At 35.4% G+C, this 19608-nt stretch overlaps 1 protein-coding gene across 8 annotated transcripts in view; it reads left to right on the top strand.

Annotated features, from left to right (window-relative positions):
• Positions 1–19608, top strand: part of LOC129755635 (EGFR adapter protein-like) — a 230159-nt gene that overhangs the window by 22443 nt on the left and 188108 nt on the right. For 7 of the 8 annotated variants that reach the window (XM_055752223.1, XM_055752226.1, XM_055752224.1 and 4 more), the window contains exon 2: positions 6536–7170. The exons of the other annotated variant lie outside the window; for it this stretch is intronic. The gene's annotated coding sequence lies outside the window, so the exon portion shown is untranslated. The remainder of the gene's footprint in view (positions 1–6535; positions 7171–19608) is intronic. 8 annotated transcript variants of the gene reach the window in all.

The following is a 19608-nucleotide window of genomic DNA, read 5'->3' on the forward strand; positions in this document are numbered from 1 at the left end:
AATAATAAGTTGTAGGTATCAGTCAATCATGTAGGTATTATTATTCCGACTTGAAAATATAAGTAAAAATAAAAATTTAGAATAAAGATTCTATATAAATATCACCATTTTGAAGCTTTGTTATATTTTTATTTTCCATAAGCATAAAGTTCATGAAGCTGAATATAAAACAAAAACTCAGAATAATTTTCAAATTTTTGTTTTCATATTCGAAAAAATATTAACTTAATGTGAATAAATGCATATGTGTTTCAAGATCATGAATCAAATTTAAAGGAAATTTAAAATCAAACTGACAATTTCTGACTTTTCATTTCACTTTTCAATGATGATTCGAACCGAAAATCAAAAAACCTTAACTGGATACATAATCCAAAATATGAAAAACAAATACAATTCCGATTTTGAATATAAGAAACCTGAATCTTTGAAATTAGTTCATTCTTATTTGAAATTAAATATTCAGAAATGGAATTTTATCAAAATAGGAGAAAATTTTGAAAAAAACTGTAGCTGAGTGTTGAACCTGGGATAAGTTTTCGAGGTTTTGAAATCAGTTCTGTGTCAAGATTCTTACTATCTAATAACCGTACTCAATCATCAAAATTTGATTAAAAATGAAAAATTTTCAGTGTACAGTAGAATACATCGTTAACTTTTGAAGGACCCTCAAGGGAGTTTTGTACCAAAAAATCTAGTTATTTAATTTCAGATCGAATATTTGCAATAACCTTAAACACAATAGGTGATAGGATTCCCGTTCTCAACACTTTTATATTCGGTGATTCTGCTGTTTGATTTTTTGAGCAATTCATCAAATTTTAGAAAACTTTAAACGTCTTTTTTTCCTTCTTCAGGATTTTCGGAAAAAATTAAGGGATGGGAAAGGAATTGACAAAAGAAGAATTTGATATTTGTACCGGCCTAATAGCTCTAGTTTTTTTTAAGAAAAGAAACTAAAGTAGCAAAATCAACAATGACAGATTTCCCGTCCAATTTTCAGAAATATTATTTAAACAAGAAGTTTATTGAATTTAGAGTCTTTAAATAATCTGATGAAATAATCTTCACAAGATTCTCTATCATTTGCAAAAAAAAACTCTCGGGGTTACCAGAAATTTATAGTCACCAGATGCAATAGTTTAGAAAAAAATAAACTAATATAGGGTGGAGCTGTCTTATGTTTTTGAGCCATCTCTTTTTTGTTCATTAAGCAAATCTTAAAAAAAAATTGTTCTAAACCGCACCCCCCGCTCCGATCCATTTTTTCCTGAATAGTGCGTTGGATAGGGGAGAGTCTCATTTATAATGTGGAAAATTGTTCTACAAAATCACCGTGTTGCTTTATTAGGATGGGATCCAACTAGATTTTGTAGAACCTCACAAACCGACCATACACATTTTGTGTTATGTTAATTAATAAAGTTACAAGACACGAACGCCACAAACGTGGTAGAGTTTTATAATTAGAGAAAAAAATACACATTTTGTATATCGGCCTAAAAAGCTGACTTTTGCAAAATTTCAGCTCAACCGGACTTAACTGAGGAGTGCCTCAAAGGTTTTCTACCCTCAAAATTCTCCAAAGAGGGAATCAAAGGGAATCGTAAAATTCGAAATTTTCATTTTGATGTCGTCAAATGCTTAGAACCGCATGAATCGGATCTACCCAAGTAGCCAATGAGCAGTTATAAATAGCCCTATTTTGGCATTATAGTGGGATATAGAATATACCCAACAAAGCCTTATTGCTCCATATTTTTCTCAAATGCGGTTTAAAGCCGATTTTGGACTGCAAATCGGTATATAGGCCGAAGGTCTATGCGGAAATGTCAAACAATTTCCAGTGGGTGCAAACCACTGGATGATAAAAAAAATTATTTATGCTTTGTCCTTTATCAGCTAGCTCTCTGTTTTTCTTTTTTCCTCACCCCTTTCCCGGCTGTAAATTTTTTCGAGGTACTTAATTTTTTGCTAGAAAAACAGGAATTGACTCTTAACCTACCAGGTGCTACCAGTACACAGCCTTTATCAGCGCCTTTGATTCCTGGACTATTTTGTTCATGTCTCAATTTTGAGAAATTTGTAGTATTAAAATCCCCGAATGCCCCGAAAACGAACGACAAAACAATAAAACATAGAAAATTCCAACATAGCAGTGTTAGCGAAAAAAGAAAACATCCAGCAGGATTTTCGGGAAATTTTTAGATTTATTTTTATGTTTTTTATGGCACAATACATTTTTTCGCATATAAACATCATTAGTAATTTTTCACAATAAATATTCAGTATTTCAATTTTCACTTTTTGCACGACTTTTTTAGCAGAAAAACAGCAGCATAAGCAAACTTGATGACCCGGGCTCGTTTTCTCTGCTCCTCCAGGATTACTCGGGTGGTATTCCCCGGAAGATCCAATGCGTAGCGTAGACTTTCTTGGCATTCCAGACTTCTCGGTCTAACGGGGTCTTGAACAGCTCGAGTGAGTTCCACCGGCACCTTTTACTAGCCTTAAATTGAGCGGCCTGATCTTCTGTTTCCAGAATTGCTGAAACAACTTCATCTTTTGTACGTCTCGGTGGTCGAGTGGTTAGCGTGGTAAGACGGTAATCACTGGTCCACTGATGGTATGGGTTCGATTTCCATCTCGGTACTGGGTGTTAAATGTTATTCTTAAGTTTTCCATGTCATTTATTCAGTCAGTTTTTCCTCCCGGTTAATTTTTATCGCCGGTAGAATCCTCTGATTCAAAAGGCAGCTCGTTCGGGGATTTTTTACTTTTTATTGAAACTATCACTCGTATTTTTTTCTTTTTCGAAATGTCATACACAAAGCCGGCTATCGGCACTGAGATTTGCTCTTTTAGCTTGTACAGGGCTTATTTGAAGTTTGAATGTCACCTAGCCTATTGGCAATGGTAAATATTCTAAATGGCTTATAGGCACTGAAATGCTAAAATAGAGCCCAGATGCAGCTATTAATAGTGCTTAATAGTTTGTTGAGTAGTGTTATCTCAAAAATATGTTTTGTTCAAAAATCGACTTTCTGGAGCTTCGTCAGTTTTCCGAATAACCGCCGGTTTCAAAAAGTCGATTATTGGCCAAAAATTTTGTTAATATATCACCAGATCTCGACGTTTCATGCATCTCTAAGTTCTAAGTCATCAAAATCAAAATTTCGATATTCCTAATTTTTGGTGGTCAAAAATCGAAAATTTGAGAGCTCTGAGGCACCCCTAAATCAAGCCGATTGAGCTGAAAATTTGTACAGGTCAGTTTTTTAGTCCGATCTTCAAGGTCTCAAGTGTATATGGTCAGTTTTCAAAATTATTGTTATTATATCAGAATATCAATCAAGTAATCAAATTATTTATAAAAAAAAAGTGCAGGCGCATCCGACTTATAAGCCAGCCAGGTAAAAAGTACCTCAATGTACTTTTTGTTACTTTTGTGAAACCTGTTTTAAGAACTTTTGTGCCTTTTTGTGATTCTAACAACGTACTTATAAATCACTTTTGTAACTTTCAAGTTTACTACATACTACAGTACATACAATTTGCTCATGAGAATTGACTTAAATAATCGCTTTCAACAAACATATAATTTAGCCAACTTCCAAAGCCTTCATTTTAGTAAATATGTGATTTTGATTACTTGGAAATATTCAATGCCATAGTAGCTAATTCAATTCCATTACAAAAAAAAATCACACCCAGTACAATCCCAATTCAAACAACAACTTAACCTGGATCAAAAAAATGTTTGCTGCTTTTGCAGGTCATGTTTTCAAGGGTCGAATGAGAACAATCTTTCCCAACTAACCAAAAGTTCCATAGAATGGTCTCTTCGAAGCTTACTGAGCCCTGATCGAAAACTCTCTATTGTTTGACTCAGCGGAATTTTTAAGTTCTTTCGATATTTTCAAATTCCAAGTCTTTAGCTTTAAAGCTGAGTAGAATGCTATTTAGCCTTCAAATGAAACATTGAACAAAAATATATAGCGATGAAAAGCATTCTAAAGCCGTTTCTCGCTTTAAATTCAGCCGTGCTTTTATATTTATTACTGAAAATATTTGTTTCTGTCTTCAACAGGACTTACACTTACTTGAAAAAAATTTAATTTGAACCTGAGCCTGCGAGATGAAAGCTGAGTACGTATGAAAGAGCTGAGAAGTTCATTAGAAAGTATGATTGTTTAATATGTTTTTCAAATTTTCGCTAAGAACGCATAAAAATGTTTAATGATATGTCTATGGACTTTTCACTTTCCTTCATAAAGGGTGTCCACGATGAAATTGCCACACACAAAATTGATTCGCAAAATTCGAGTTTTCATTCGATTGCCATCAAATTTTCAGGGATTTGAAAATTACTATTAATCTTCATTTTATCATTTTACTCGTATTTTATTTACAGTCCACCCGCAAATGCTCGCACCTTGGACGGAGTGTTGAACATTTTCGGCACGAAATTGACATTATTGTCCGCATACCACTTCAGCACGTTTTTGGAGTAGTAGCATGAGGCCAAATTTCACCAGAAAATTGTTTGGGACGTTGTGGGCCTTCAAGAGAGGAAGCAGCCGCTTCAGGCACTATTTCATGTACACCTATACGTTCATCGTCTCCTGGGTCACGAAAGGTGCACTCCGCTTCCCGCACGTGCAGATGGCTTGCCAAACCAGGAATTTATTCGCAAATTTTACATCTTCTGAGTGCGGACATGTTCCGGAACGCTTAACTTATCTTTGACCGTAAAAACAGGTTGCCGGGGATCTGTTTGAAGTCGGCCTTCACATATGTTTCGTCGTCTATGATGCAGCATTCAACTTTCGTCAGCATATTGAGGTAAAACTTCTTGGCGCGGGTTTTGGGGGACTTGTTCTGCTTCTCGTCGTGATTAGGGGCCTTTTGTATCTTGAACGATCGAAGCCCAGCCTTAGCTTTGGCCTTCTGGACAAAACTTCGGCTTATGTGCAGCTTCTTAGCCACATCCCGAACGGAGGCGTTCGGTTGAAGGCCCCAGTTACGTGGTTGTGATTTTTGGTGTTGTAGGGAATACTTTTTCCTTAACTTCTGGGCTTCCGAACGGTGGTCAATCGTTCCTCGAACCACTTAATCTTTCGCGAACTCCGTGGAATTCGCGATTCCCAACGTTTTAGCGTTGGAACGATGCGAGAGGTCCTTGATCTCGTGATGAATGCGCAAGATTTGATCACGCACGAGCTGTTCATCCAACTCCATGTCCGCGAGTTTTGATCACAGGACTTTACAACTTGCAGGATGTAAACAATGCACTAGGAACTAAAACCACCCAAATTTTCACAAAATGCTACCCAACGGTTAAAAAGTTAGAGCTATTTCATCGTGGATACACTTTAATTATAAATTGAGTACTTACGAAAAATGGTTGCTATTTCTCTCGAGTTTCTTCAATTCAGCCAAATGTGAAATTTGAAATCACACAATTAAGTGCGACTTTTGGTTACTCTGGTTTTATTCTTAAAAGTAAAGATTTCACTTCACTTTTTTTTTGGCCCAAACAAAAATTTTTTTTAAAAAATTTAATAATTTTTAATTTGTTTACAGAGATATCTCGATTTTTTTTAACATAATTCATTTTGTCTGCACTCCTCAATCACCTGATAAACAACATTCGAAATTAGCCTCAATTTCCTTTCTTCTACGAACCACATCTGCTTCTATCTGATTTTATCGCTCCGCATTCAAATTTGTTACGACCACGCCGAACTGCGCACAGTGCTCATATATGAAGCATAATTTACGACCCGAAAGCCACATAAAATCTTCCAAGAACAACCAAACCTTTCAATTAAAGCCAGCTAATCATTTCACCTACAACAATTCATCATCATCATCATCATCCCCTAGTCGTCATCAACGGAATCAAAATTCAGGGAGAAGAATAGAAACATGTGATAGATAGAGGAGGTTGAAAAAACGAACGAAAACAAAAACAGACACCGCGGAGCAATAAAAATCCGACCAGGAATTCCATCATTCGGAGGAGTTATGCTCACAGCTCAAATCATCAAACTAAAAGTAAAAAGTTGTGTAGAAACCCCGAAACAGAAGCAGCACAAGAAACAACCTCCCGCTAGGAGGGGGTAAAAAGGGCAGCGGGATGTAGGATCGTCCGAAAAAAAACAAAATAGAAGAGAAACATAGTTTTAATAGCGACTAGTTTGACTTCAAAAGGGGGTTTGTGAGGGTTTGTAGAGATCATGGTTGGAAAACGGAAAGGGGGATTAAAACATAAACAACTATTAGCGGCCGAACCTTTGAAAAGGTGGATTTGAATGCAGCATCGAATTCAAATGGTTTCGGTTTGGCTTCGAGGTTTGGAGGGAAAAATCGAAACCGTAGAACAAACCACGTGCAATTTTGTAAGATTTGTGGAAATCGTGTAAGGTGCAGCTACAATGAGAAAATCGTTTGCAAAATGAGGCAATCCCTTGGCTGCTTCACCATTTTCGAAAGGTTAATTTAATGTGCTTATTTTTGCTACCTCCAACAGCTTTTCGGCGAAGAAAAAGTGATGATTGAAAGCATTTGCTAGTAGTAACGCCAACCCAAAAGTGATCAATTTGGAAGTGAAAATTGCCCAAAAATTGTGCTCATCCGAGGAGGCTGTTCAAAAATTTTGTGTTGCAGAAAAAAAAATTAAAAAGTGAAAGGCCCAAGCTGCAACTTTGTTGCATACAGCAGTTTTTGTGCAATCCTCCAAAAGTGCGAAAAAGTTTTCATGTGAATGTGAGTGTATCCAATTAGCCCACAACAGGGGCCAACGAGAGAGAGAAAAAAATTCAATAAAAAATACAAAAATTGCAGCCTCCGCCAGAAGCAACCCAGAAAAAAGCGGAGGAAAAAAGTGATTGCGCCCGAAAATATGTGTGAAATCAAAAATTGAAGATTGTCGTCGTCGTTCCCAAAAAAAAAACAACAACCCTGTCTTGCGGCTACGGAGGCCCCATAAAAAGTCACTGCCGAATTGAATTATCGACGAAATTTATCACCTGGCTGGAGGAGGAATCGGAAAGCCGTTGTTGGTCCACTATTTTGGCTGGGCAGATTACGTACGTTCGTGTGGATTTTTTTTCTTCTTCGTCTCCCAGCATCCCCAAACTCCTGAAGAAAGTGTGGTGTAAACCGGTAAGTTTGGTCATGCCGAAAATAACAGCCGGCAAATACCTGAATAAATAAAAATCTCGAAAAGGAGAAAAGTTCAGCGAAAAAGACAGCAATCAAATGCAGGGCTACGACGGCTTGGTGTCAAAGGTCTCCCATTAAGAGGTCCATCGGAATGCTGTCATATGCCTACCTATTTCTGAAACTAGATGGGTTGACATTGTTCATGAGAAGGCTGTTATAATGGTTTCGAGCATGTACATTGCGATGTAATCTGGATTCATTTAACCGGAAACTCATCAACTCTGAAATATAATGTTCCAAATCCGCCATTTCGTTAGAAAACTTCGTTCAAAGACGCCGTCTTACAATAATTGCGTTTTCGTTAATTTTCCCAGGCTTATATGCAAACTTTTCAAATCAACAATATCGTCGCCTGGGACGATGCATATAATTTATATGCATCCTCCCGTGCGAACGAAAACACTATTTATTTCGTAACGGGCATCCATTTATTTCGTAACGCCCCTAGGGGGGGGGGGGTGGAAGTAATAAGCTCGAGCGTTACAAATTGTGACATAGGGGAGTGGGGGAGGTATGCTCATCGTTACGTAACGTTTTGTTTTTCTTTGAAAAATTTTTATTTCAATTTCAGCTATATTGAAGTCATGCAATTTTTGAAGGGAAATGATGAGCAAACCAAATTTATTAAATTTGTAAGCTTCAACAGCTTCAAAGCCGTAGCCCGTGGCGTAAAGGATAGCCTTCAAGTCTTCTAAGCCAGCGGGCATGAGCTCGAAACCCGGTCACGGAATACATAGTACGTTTTCAGTGGGTTAGTGGTTTCAGCATTTGTAATATGCTTGCCATCATATCTTCGAAAGATATACGTTTAAAGTAAGGTTGCCAGAATTTTTTCAGCGCGTATCCGGGCCGGACAAATTCTAGCAATTTTATATAAAAACCTGAAAAAATCCGGTCATTTGATTTCAAAATTGACGACAAAAAATCTGGGCAATTTCCGAGCAAACTTTGTCAAAACCCAGAAATTACTCAACAAAAATAAAGAAAAAAAATGAATGAACATAAATTCCTTCATAACTCATCAAAAGATTTTAAATCGTTGTTAAGGCTTCATGAATATTTTTGCAAAACTTGCCCAAAAAATTTCGATTTGTAGGCATAAATTTAAAAAAAAATTACAACACAATTTGTTTTTTTCTTGTTTGATTTTCCGAATATATTGAATAAATTCGGGTAAAATCTGGGCTTTTTTCAAAGAAATCCGGGCCACCGAGCCTAAACTCAACTTCAACAACGATCTGACTAGTTTTGACCAAAACATTGGCTGATTGAACAACTACCAGTTGACAGAAACCAGTAGAAACCAACTTCTACTTACGATTGAACGAAGCTATTAGAAAGCGATATGGAAAGAAGCGATATGAAAAGAATGAGCTGGGGTGGGGGGAGGCTTGTTTGTCAGCGATCCGTAATATTTAGAGGGGGTGCGTCGCAGCGTTACGATTTGTAACATACGGGGGTAGAGGGTCAAAAATGTGCATTTTTTGCATTACGTTATTAATGGATGCCGCCTAAGATAAACACAGTTACATAAGCGGTAAATATCTCGGGGTTGCCGTTTAATGGAAAAATCCTCAAGTCTCAAAATGTAATAGGTACAATAGTAGTAGAAATAAAAATTTCATACAATGCATAGTAGACTGCCCCAATTTTGTATGGGAACTTTCAAATTTGTGACATGGTACGCGCTACAGGTTAAAATTTAGCATAGGCCTATTACAAGATCTCATGCCAAACTTGGGCCAGATCAAGCCACGGAAGTGAGTCGCTCGACAAGCCTGAAGTTTGTATGGGATTCTGAGACATTTTGTTCGGGAGAAACATGAAAATCCAGTTTTTCATAAATAATGTTGGTCCCTTTTGGCCAATTTCTTATGAATACAGTTTTTCTTAAAGCCCAAATTATAACAAATGTTTCATACGAAGATTTCATTTCGGTTCGAGTTAAGATAAAAAAGTTATAAAGCTTCAAAAACGGCCTTACTTTTTTAAGGGTGATATTCATCACTGTTAATGCTGCGTCAAAATGTTCGCTTCAATAATTGTGATGAATATCCCCCATAATATCACTTCCATCTGTACCGTTGAGCCGTCAACACGTACGCCGGAGCATCGTATCGTTGCTGTGTACCTGCAGGAACATTTTACATTATTTATTTTTTCCTTACCTGTATTTCAATCAGCACTTTTCAGTGCTAAAATTATTTTCATTTTCTTTTATTCATATTTTCTCTTTTCTTTCCAGCATGGGGAAGTCTTCGGCCGGCTCAAGGGCCGGAAGAAAACGGATTGCTGAACCTAATCCAGGGCCATCTGCCAAAAAAGTTGAAATTTCCAATTCATTCGATGTCCTTCATAACATCGGTGATGAGGAAATATTCATTTTTAATTCTGATAAGAGTACTATGACACCTTCTTCTTCTTCTTATACTCTTAAAAACGAAAAGATTCCACCAATAACGGTCACGATTCCTGACTTCAATGCCTTTCGAAAAGAAATCGTCACTTCCGTCAAGGATGTGAAGATTTCTTTTCAGATCGGTCGAAGGGGAACTGCTCGTATATTGGCGGAATCTTTTAATGATTTTCAAAAAATTTTAAATTATTTGAATAATAAAAAACACCAATTTTTTACGTACGACACTAGAAGTGATCGTCCTTTTAAAGTTGTACTTCGTGGTCTCACCGGCGATCAGACACCGGATGAGATCACAAATGAATTAAATTCTTTGGTAGGTTTTTCTCCAATTCAAGTAATTCAAATGAGGAAAAGAACCAACACGAATAATACCAGTAGTGTTGGTTTTGCTCCTGAACTTTATTTGATCCATTTTAAAAAGGATCAGGTTAATAATTTGAAAATTTTGGAAAAGGCTCGTCTTATGTTTCATTGTCGAGTAAAATTTGAACCTTTTCGTAAATCCCATACCAATTTTTTACAAAATATTACGCAATGTCGTCGTTGTCAAGCTTTTTGTCATGGCACTAAAAATTGTAGAATGAATGCCAGATGCATGTTTTGCGGCTCATTCGATCATGAAAAATCTAAATGCCTTTTTGGTGGTGATAAGCCAAAAACAGAATTTTTTAAGTGTGCGAATTGCGCAGGTAATCATTCCTCGAATTCTCTAGATTGTCCCGTTAGGGCAAAAATTGTTGCTTCTAGGAAAATCCCCAAAGTTTCCAGAAAAGATTCTTCTCCTCCTTCCTCTTTTTCGTCTACACACGTCAGACCGGCAAACAACCTGCCTGTTCGCAGTCAGCCTCGGCCTACATTGGAATCACGGCTGGGTAATACCCGAAGTGATTTTAATGTTACCTGGACTGATTCTGCGCCACAGACTCGTTGTTTATCGTTCTCAGAGGTGGTTGAAAATGGGTTGCCTTCTTCAGGTTTAACTAATAAAAATGGGAAAAAACCAAGTCTCAACGTTCATGCGAAGGCTTGGGAAAATCCCCGAAATTCAAATACTTGTTCTTCTCCTTCATTTTCTGATCCTAACAATTTTGTTGATTTGGGTGAGATTACTGAGGAAAAATTAAAATTTTTGCATCAAAATTTAATGGAAATGACGCAACTTATGTTGAAAGCAAATTCAATGTTTGAAGCTTTCCAAACTTCTTTTAATTATGCTAACAAAATTATTATGACTTTACGATTCCCTCATGGATCCAAATAGATGTTTAAATATTATGAATTGGAATGCTAGATCTTTGCTGGCTAACCAAGATGAATTCTTTTTATTTTTGAAAACTCAAAACATACATTTTGCTGCCATCACTGAAACTTTTTTAAAGCCAAACAATAACTTGAAAAGCAATGCTTTCTTTAAAATTTTACGAAATGATCGACTTGATCGACAGGGTGGGGGTGTAGCTATTGTCATCAATAGTCGTCTCAAATTTAGACTTCTTCCTTCTTTCAATACAAAAGTCTTAGAAACAATTGGAATTGAATTAGAAACTTCTATGGGGAAAATTATAATTGTTGCCGCATATTTGCCTTTTCAATGTAGCGGTGAACAGAAAAATTTTTTGAAGGGAGATTTACAAAAACTCACCAGAAATAAATCTAAATTTTTTATTATTGGTGACTTTAATGCAAAACACCGATCTTGGAATAATATTTCATCAAATTCAAATGGGAATATTTTGTTTAATGACTGCTCTGCAGGTTATTATACTGTTGAATATCCTAATGGGCATACTTGTTTTTCTTCAATTAGAAATCCCTCCACAATTGATTTGGTTCTAACCGATTTAGGCGAGCATCAAGGACTATAAAAATCGCTCACTCATCGAAACGCACATGAGAATGCTTCGCCGCCGGCTCGCTATTCGTTTGTGCTCAATACAATCACGAATAGCAACACAAACGATTCTACGATGGCAGTTTCTTTGTTGCTCGTTTTACAAAATATTCATGAGCGAGTCTGAGCAACGGGATCACGAGAGACTCGTATTTGCTTCGTGAAAATTTAGATACCAAGCTTGCTGTTTGTTTAGAGGAGTAAGTACGTCAGTTCAAAAGAAAAAGAAAAAGGAATCTTTCGGCTCCGTACCGTACCATCCGGGCACCGATCGTTTGAAGATTGGCTTGCCCTACACAAGTGTACACTGTTGCTGTTGATGTTATTGATGTTCCCTCAAGCTTGTAGCTTCAAAAAGTGACGCACATTCTTCCGTAGGAAGAAATAATAACACCACTAGCATGAAGGAAATGTATTCTTTTGGCTCGGCATATTTGCCTGAAAAGAATAATAACATCACTAACATGGATTGACTCTACCGACCGTATGCACACTGTTCTTCTTTTTTTCAATTCCTGTTGGCCAACGCTGTTGAAAGCCAACACGGCTTGGCGTCAGTATTGTTGCTGTTAGTGTTTTTTTAAGCTCAAGCTTCGCAAAGGGACGAACGGGAAGAAATAATATCATTACTAACACGGCTCATGAGCGGGTTGGTAAAAATTTTCACGAACCAGCTCGCTGCTACGCAATCGTCGGGTTGATGCTCAACTTTGTGTGCGAAGAGGGAAGCAAAATAAAAAGGAATCAGGAACCTTGTTCGTGTTTTCGTTTTGGTCGGGATTGATTCGTGAGAACAGGAGATTCTCGCTCACACCTCATTCGCGTTCCACGACATTCTTATGAGCAAAAATCGGAGCGATGCAGGTTCCGTCGCTCGTATGAATGAGTTTTTCAATCCTTGGCGAGCATTGTAGTCAATTAGTTACTCATGCGGACCTCGATTCAGACCACCTTCCAGTAACATTTTCTTTATCCCAAAGTCCCATTGAAAACCCTTTAAAATCAACTTTCAATTTTCAAAAGGCTAACTGGGAGCGATATATGAATTTTATTGAACGTAATTTAGATGTAAACGTTCCATTGAATTCAATAGAAGATATTGATTTGGCTGTAGAAAATTTGACAACTTCAATAGTCAATGCTAGAGCCGCTTCAATACCTAAAGTTAAACATAAATTTAATCAACCTTTAATTGATGATGATCTTCAGTTTTTGATACGACTGAAAAACATTCGTCGACGCCAATTTCAACGAACTAGGGATCCTTATTTGAAATTAATCTATTGCGACCTTCAAAAAGAGATCAAACGTCGTTTAAATTTCATTCGTAATGAAAATTTTGCTAAAGCAGTAGAGGACATAAAACCCTACTCAAAGCCATTTTGGAAATTAACTAAAATTCTAAAAAAGCCCCAGAAGCCAATTCCTACTTTGAAAGATGGGGATAAACTTCTTTTAACTAATTCAGAAAAAGCTCAAAAATTAGCCCAACAATTTGAGTCTGCTCATGATTTTAATTTAAACGTTGTAAGTCCAATTGATGCTCAAATTTCCCTAGAATTTGATGATATTCTTTCTAAGCAAATTGTGTTTGAAAGTTCTTGTGAGACAAATATTGATGAACTTAAATTGATTTTCAAAAAATTTAAAAATATGAAAGCCCCGGGGGAAGATGGGATTTTCTATATTCTTATTAAAAAGTTGCCTGAAAGCACTTTAAATTTTTTAGTTAAAATCTTCAATAAATGTTTTCACTTGGCTTATTTTCCCAATAAATGGAAAAATGCCAAAGTAACTCCAATTTTGAAACCTGGAAAAAGTGCTTCAGAGCCTTCAAGTTATCGACCAATTAGTTTGCTTCCTTCTTTAAGTAAACTATTTGAGAGAGTTATTTTGAATAGAATGATGATTCACATTAATCAGAATTCTATTTTCCCTGATGAACAATTTGGTTTTCGTCATGGACATCAACTTTTGAGTGTAACTAATATGATTAACGCTAGCAAATCTGAAGGATATTCAACTGGTGTTGCTCTTCTTGATATTGAAAAAGCTTTTGACAGTGTTTGGCACAAAGGTTTAGTAGCTAAATTAGCTCGATTTGATTTTCCTGTATATCTCACCAAAATTATTCAAAATTATTTGACTAGCCGAACTTTGCAAGTAAGCTATCAAAATTCATGCTCTGAAAGGATACCCATTAGAGCTGGTGTCCCTCAGGGTAGTATACTTGGGCCTATTTTTTACAATATTTTTACTTCTGATCTTCCTGATGTCCCAGAAGGAAAAGGTAGAAGATTATTTGCTGACGATACTTTGCTTTCAGCCAAAGGTCGAAATTTACGGGTGGTACGCAGTAGATTGCAACAAAATTTAAATTCCTTTTTGAATTACTTGAAAATGTGGAAAATTTCTCCTAACGCTTCCAAAACTCAACTTATTTTATTTCCCCATAAGCCAAGAGCAAATTTTTTAAAACCTAATGAAAATCATTCCATAACTTTTAATGGGGTTTCTTTAGAATGGTCTGATCACGTGAAGTACTTGGGACTCACACTTGATCGGAATCTTTCTTTTAGGAATCACATTGAAGATATTCAATCTAAATGTAATAAATACACTAAATCTCTTTATTCTCTCATCAACAGGAAATCCCGACTTTGCCTGAAGAATAAGATGGTTATTTACAAGCAAGTCTTCCGACCAGCGATAATGTATGCAGTTCCGATTTGGTCTAGCTGCTGCGCGACGAGGAAGAAAGCCATCCAGAGGATTCAGAACAAGGTTCTGAAAATGATTTTGCGGCTTCCACCTTGGCACAGCACCGAAGATCTTCATCGGATTGCAGGCATTGAATCTATCGAAGAGATGGCCAACAAAATCATCTCCAACTTCAGAGGCAAATCGATGCAGTCTTCCATCGCAGAGATTCGCTCTCTCTACAATTAGTTTAATTTTAGGATAGCTTTAGTTTTTAGTTTAAAATATTTTTTTTTCACTATAGGATGTTCTCCTTTATAAAAATGCTTCATTGTTCTCAGCAAATTTAAGTCGAATAAATAAATTTTAGTGATTATTAAACTATAGGGCTCTGAAAGTTCATTATTGAACTGAACACCTAATTACATGTATTAATGTAATATAAATGTAATGATGAATTGGTACTAATAAAGATATATTAAAAAAAAAAAAATCCCCCATAATAAATTTTTTATCATAACTCGAATCAATATGCAGGGTTGTGATAAAATCTTTGTAAAAATTTAGGCTTTAAGACAGTTTTAAAGAATTTTAAAAGAATTTAAAAGAAATCTGCTGAAGGGAACCAAAGTTATTGATGAAAAAATGGATTTTAGTGTCCCTCCCGAACAAAATGTTTGAAAAACCTATACAAACTTCAGGCGCGTTGAGCGACCCCTTCCCTGATGAAGTCCAAATTTGGCATGAGATCTTGTAATAGGTCTAGGATCAATTTTAGCCTGCAGCGTAAAACTTTTTCAAAAGTCGGCTCAATTGGGGCGCTCTTATGCATATCTAGTTTTTGCATTTAAGGTTTTGTTAATATTTCTGCAGAGTAATCAAAATTCTTTAAAAAAAAGTCCAATCCTTTCTTGAACTAACAATAATGAACTCAAAATGCTTTTCATAACACAAAACATTCAAATCAACTCGAAACCTAAAGACATAACAGTTTGTTGTTGACATTTGTTTCAAATTAGATTTTTACTAAATAGCCAAATAGCCAAGCTCTGGATTTCCGTTAAGTAAGAAGGAATAGGTACTTACATATATTCGACATACATACATACATAGACCGCTGCAAGCTTTGTACTCTTAAATTTTTCCACCTATTTGTGATGATTTCACTCAGCTCGCTATGATACAAACCTGAAGAAAATTTGTTTTCTAATTCCTAAATTTTTCCACCTCTCATAACTTTTTTGGTTGTCTTTGCTGCCAAAAATAGCAAATTTTGGAAGCGGTTCATCCAGTCCTGAGTTAGCGCAACGAGTTTTAATTTTGTATAGAAGTTTTTATGGTGAAACAAAATATTGCATTCAAAAATCGCCAGAGATGTACTCAGAGTTCAAAAACATATAGCTTTGGATAAAAAATACTCCTTGATTCTTGCAGTACATTTCATGTGAACAAAGCACAAACCTAACTTGTATTTCAGAAAAGATAGACGATGTTATACAAGTTTTCTTTTTTTAAATTGACTTTTTTAATTTTAGCGTTTTTGACTGCTCATTTGAAAGCTGTGTAACCGTAAGATGAGAATAAAAAAATCTTTAAAAAAAACTGCTTTGCATAGCCAAGATTTTTTTGATTTATATAACCTTTGCAAAAACATTTAATAAAATTATTGAAAGCTTAAGCAAGCAAAGCCTGCCATTTTTAAATACTTTTCAATGGATTCAGATTTTTTATTTTGAAATGGTTATAGCTTTTTTCATGAAATACTTTAGCTGATGTAGGTGTATGTAAGTAATGTCATTGACGTATAAGATAAATAATAAGAGACCGAGATGGGAGCCTTGAGGCACACCAGACGCAACGAAGATGCTTTTCGAAAGTGAACTATTGAATCTAACAATTTGTGTACGGTTTGTCAAATAGGACTCAATCCATTTCAGCAGTTGTGCACTGAATCCATTTTTTATGTAGTTTATAAATCAACATAGGAATTTCGATTTTACCAAAGCTTTACTGAAATCCGTTTAAAGAGCTGGAAAGGAATTTCCTTGATCCATGGAGTGGATATAATAAGTAACAAATTCAAGTAAAGTCGTTGTAGATCGTCCTTTGACAAATCCATGTTGCTTTTAAATTATGAGTGTTTTTAATTGATTATATATTTTTTTCATTCACTATTTCTTCAAATAGTTTCAGTATGCACGATAAGATTGCTAATCCCCTGTTATTTTTAATGTCAGATTTTTTCCCCGACTTGAAAATGAGAACAAGATTATTTCCATACTTGAGGAAAAACAACAGATTTCAGTGATAAATTAAATATAGAAGAAAAAAAGGAGTACTTAGTTCATTTACAATTTTTTTCTAAGTAATGGAGGAGTTCCATCAGTTCCAGTTTCTTTGGAGCTATCTTTGGAGCAAATTGATCTCCCAGCAAACATTTAAGCGGGTATATCACAGGAACAACAAAATTATACAAACAAATATACCAGATGAAAAGATTGTATTAAACTTACCAAAATAGCATATAGCTATAAAAGTTGAGACGATGTGGAGGAAAAGCATATCTAACAATGACAAGATTCCAACGATTCGATTTTCCCATAAAAATCAAAATAAACGATTTTAAGTAATTTGAGTAAAACAAAGAAAAAAAAATCTTCAACCGAGATTTGAACTCCAGTCCTTCTAGTTCGCTGTCCGATATCTTACCACGATGCCAACTCATCGGTTAATATAATCCACGCTATAGCTTTATAGATGAGATTTTATTTTTATGAACCGGCCAAAGGAAGACAGAGGGAGATAGCATAGAGCAGTAGACTGAGTCGATTTGGGATCATTTTCGAATTTCTCAAACCCTGAGGTCTCAAAAGCTTCGTTTTGGTCCAAAACTCATGCATGATTTTTTGCAGAATTTTTAAGTAATGTTTACATGAGTAAATTTGGACTTTTAGGTTTGTATGGGAAAATTGAATATTTTGTACTGAAAAATCAACATCATTTTTGTTTCTTCTGTGCAACCGAGCCTGCTAATGGTTTTTGTGTCAATTCATAAATTCTTCAAAGGAAAATTTTCGGTGAACAACTTTGTCGAGGATCGTAAATTCATATCTTATTAGTCAAAAAAGTTATTAGCTGTTTAACAGGGGTATGTCTTTTGGCTTTGATAAACAATAAATTCAATTGACCCCACTGCTTGTGCCCAGCTAAGTATTGCATGAAAAGTAATCATGCAATACCTCGCAAGGCACACAACAGTGGTGTCTATTGAATTTATTGTTCATCAATGCCAGAAGACATACCTCTGTTGAACAGCTAATAACTTTTTTGTCTAATAAGATACGAATTTACGGTCTTCGACAAAGTTATTCAGCAGAAAATTTCGTTTAGGAACTTTATAAATTGGCACAAAAACCACCAGCTGGCTCGGTTGCACAGAATAAACAAAAATGATGTTGATTTTTCAGTACAAAATATTCAATTTTCCCATACAAACCTAAAAGTCCAAATTTACTCATGTAAACGTTACTTAAAAAATCTGCAAAAAATCATGGATGAGTTTTGGACCAAAACGAAGCTTTTGAGACCCCAGGGTTTGAGAAATTCGAATAATAGAGTCTAATAGAGCAGGGGTCGTGAAACATTTTGAATCATTACCCCGAAACATTTTTATTTAAGTTGATATTACCCCATGACGAAGAGCCAAATAAAACCAACAAATTCATAAAATTGCAAAATGAAAATATACACTTTTCACTCACAAAATATTCACTGTTACCCCCAAGAATTTAACTTTTACCCCATTTGGGGTAATTTACCCCGGTTCCCCGACCGCTGGCATAGAGTGTCAATTGCAGGACCGCCCATTTATCGTAAATCAGTTCACTCAAATCGTAAATGTCGAATAAGCATATTCTCAACTTTTTGTAGACAAATTTACGAATTGACTAAACTGCTATCCGATTCAACTTTTTCGAGCAAAGCTTGTCGTAAATGAATGATAAAAAATCACTCAATACCAACTTTTTTACGATGGTTAATGTAAATGTCTTAATATTCGATTTGAGTTATCATTTCTCTTACGATTTCATGTTAGCTAGGCTACCACAGTCAATGATGTTGAATCGGAAAGATAATCGAAAAATGCAGTATCGGGATCTGCTTCCGAAAAACTAGTGTAAACGCTTTAGAAAAAAAATTGGCAAACAAGTTACATATTTTTTGGAATTATTACCATTAGCGCTGTTCAAATTCATATGCAGTGGAAAATTATAACTTTTCAATTTCGAACTCACACATTTGAAGAAGCTTTTTGTGTTGGATTTTATGTAATGTTTTCTTTTTATATTCTTCGAAGGAGTTAATAATACACATGGTTAGTTGGTTGCATGCATCTTGATATTCTGAACTATGAGCTAGCGATGTTTTTTTCCAGTTTTATGCGCTTTTTGCATTTTATTTTTAAGTTGCTTTAGATCTTTTGAAAATGAGGGTGGATTTCTGTTATTGTTTGTTCGACGCTATTGGGACGTATTCACTCAAGATATTACCAGAAATTTAAAAAAAATATCTACCTGATTGACAGTTTCGATGTTGCTATGAATTGATGATTGTCAATTAACTGCTTCTAATTAAGTTTTAATTATCATGTAATTTGCATGGAAAAAGTCCAGGATCTCCTCATATTCCTATATTTTCAGATCGCATAATTGAAAATTCGATAGCTGTATGAAAGATCTGATTTTCTCCAAATTGGATAAGTAGCCTGCAAAAAACAAAACACATCAGTCAAATTTGAAAACAGTAAATCGAGATAGCGATTTTAGGGGTTTTTCATATGATTAAATTGGTTAAGACATAAGGTAGCAATATTGCCGAAAAGAAGTTGTAACGTTTCATTATCTTCAAAAATCGATTGATCTTCATCCAATGAAAATTCCAGATTTGATTGATTGAAAGGCTTCAGAGAAGTAATAACTGTACATGATAGCATTACCAAAATCTAACACTTGATCTTTGAAAATGAAACCGATTTATTTAAATACAAATTTGATAAAATAGGAATCATTTTTCAAAATTTTGTAGTTTCATTGTCCAAAAAAATTTTCAATACTGGCCTTATCGAGTTTTATTCCACCCCCTTCGTCTATACTATTTTGCTCTTGCTCAGTTTGTGTTGTTTTGCGTTTATATTTAGGTGCTTCTCATTATTGTCATAATTGTGTTAAAACCAAAACAGAAACACAGCTTTATTTTCATTAAATTTCTGAGGATTTAGGAGTGCTTTTAATGTTAGTAAAAATTGAAATAGACGATGTTAGCCTAGACGAACTTTATACTGACAGTGCATACATTTTTTTTATTTCGC

Source organism: Uranotaenia lowii, chromosome 3, assembly GCF_029784155.1.
Source record: "Uranotaenia lowii strain MFRU-FL chromosome 3, ASM2978415v1, whole genome shotgun sequence".
NCBI classification, from domain to species: domain Eukaryota; kingdom Metazoa; phylum Arthropoda; class Insecta; order Diptera; family Culicidae; genus Uranotaenia; species Uranotaenia lowii.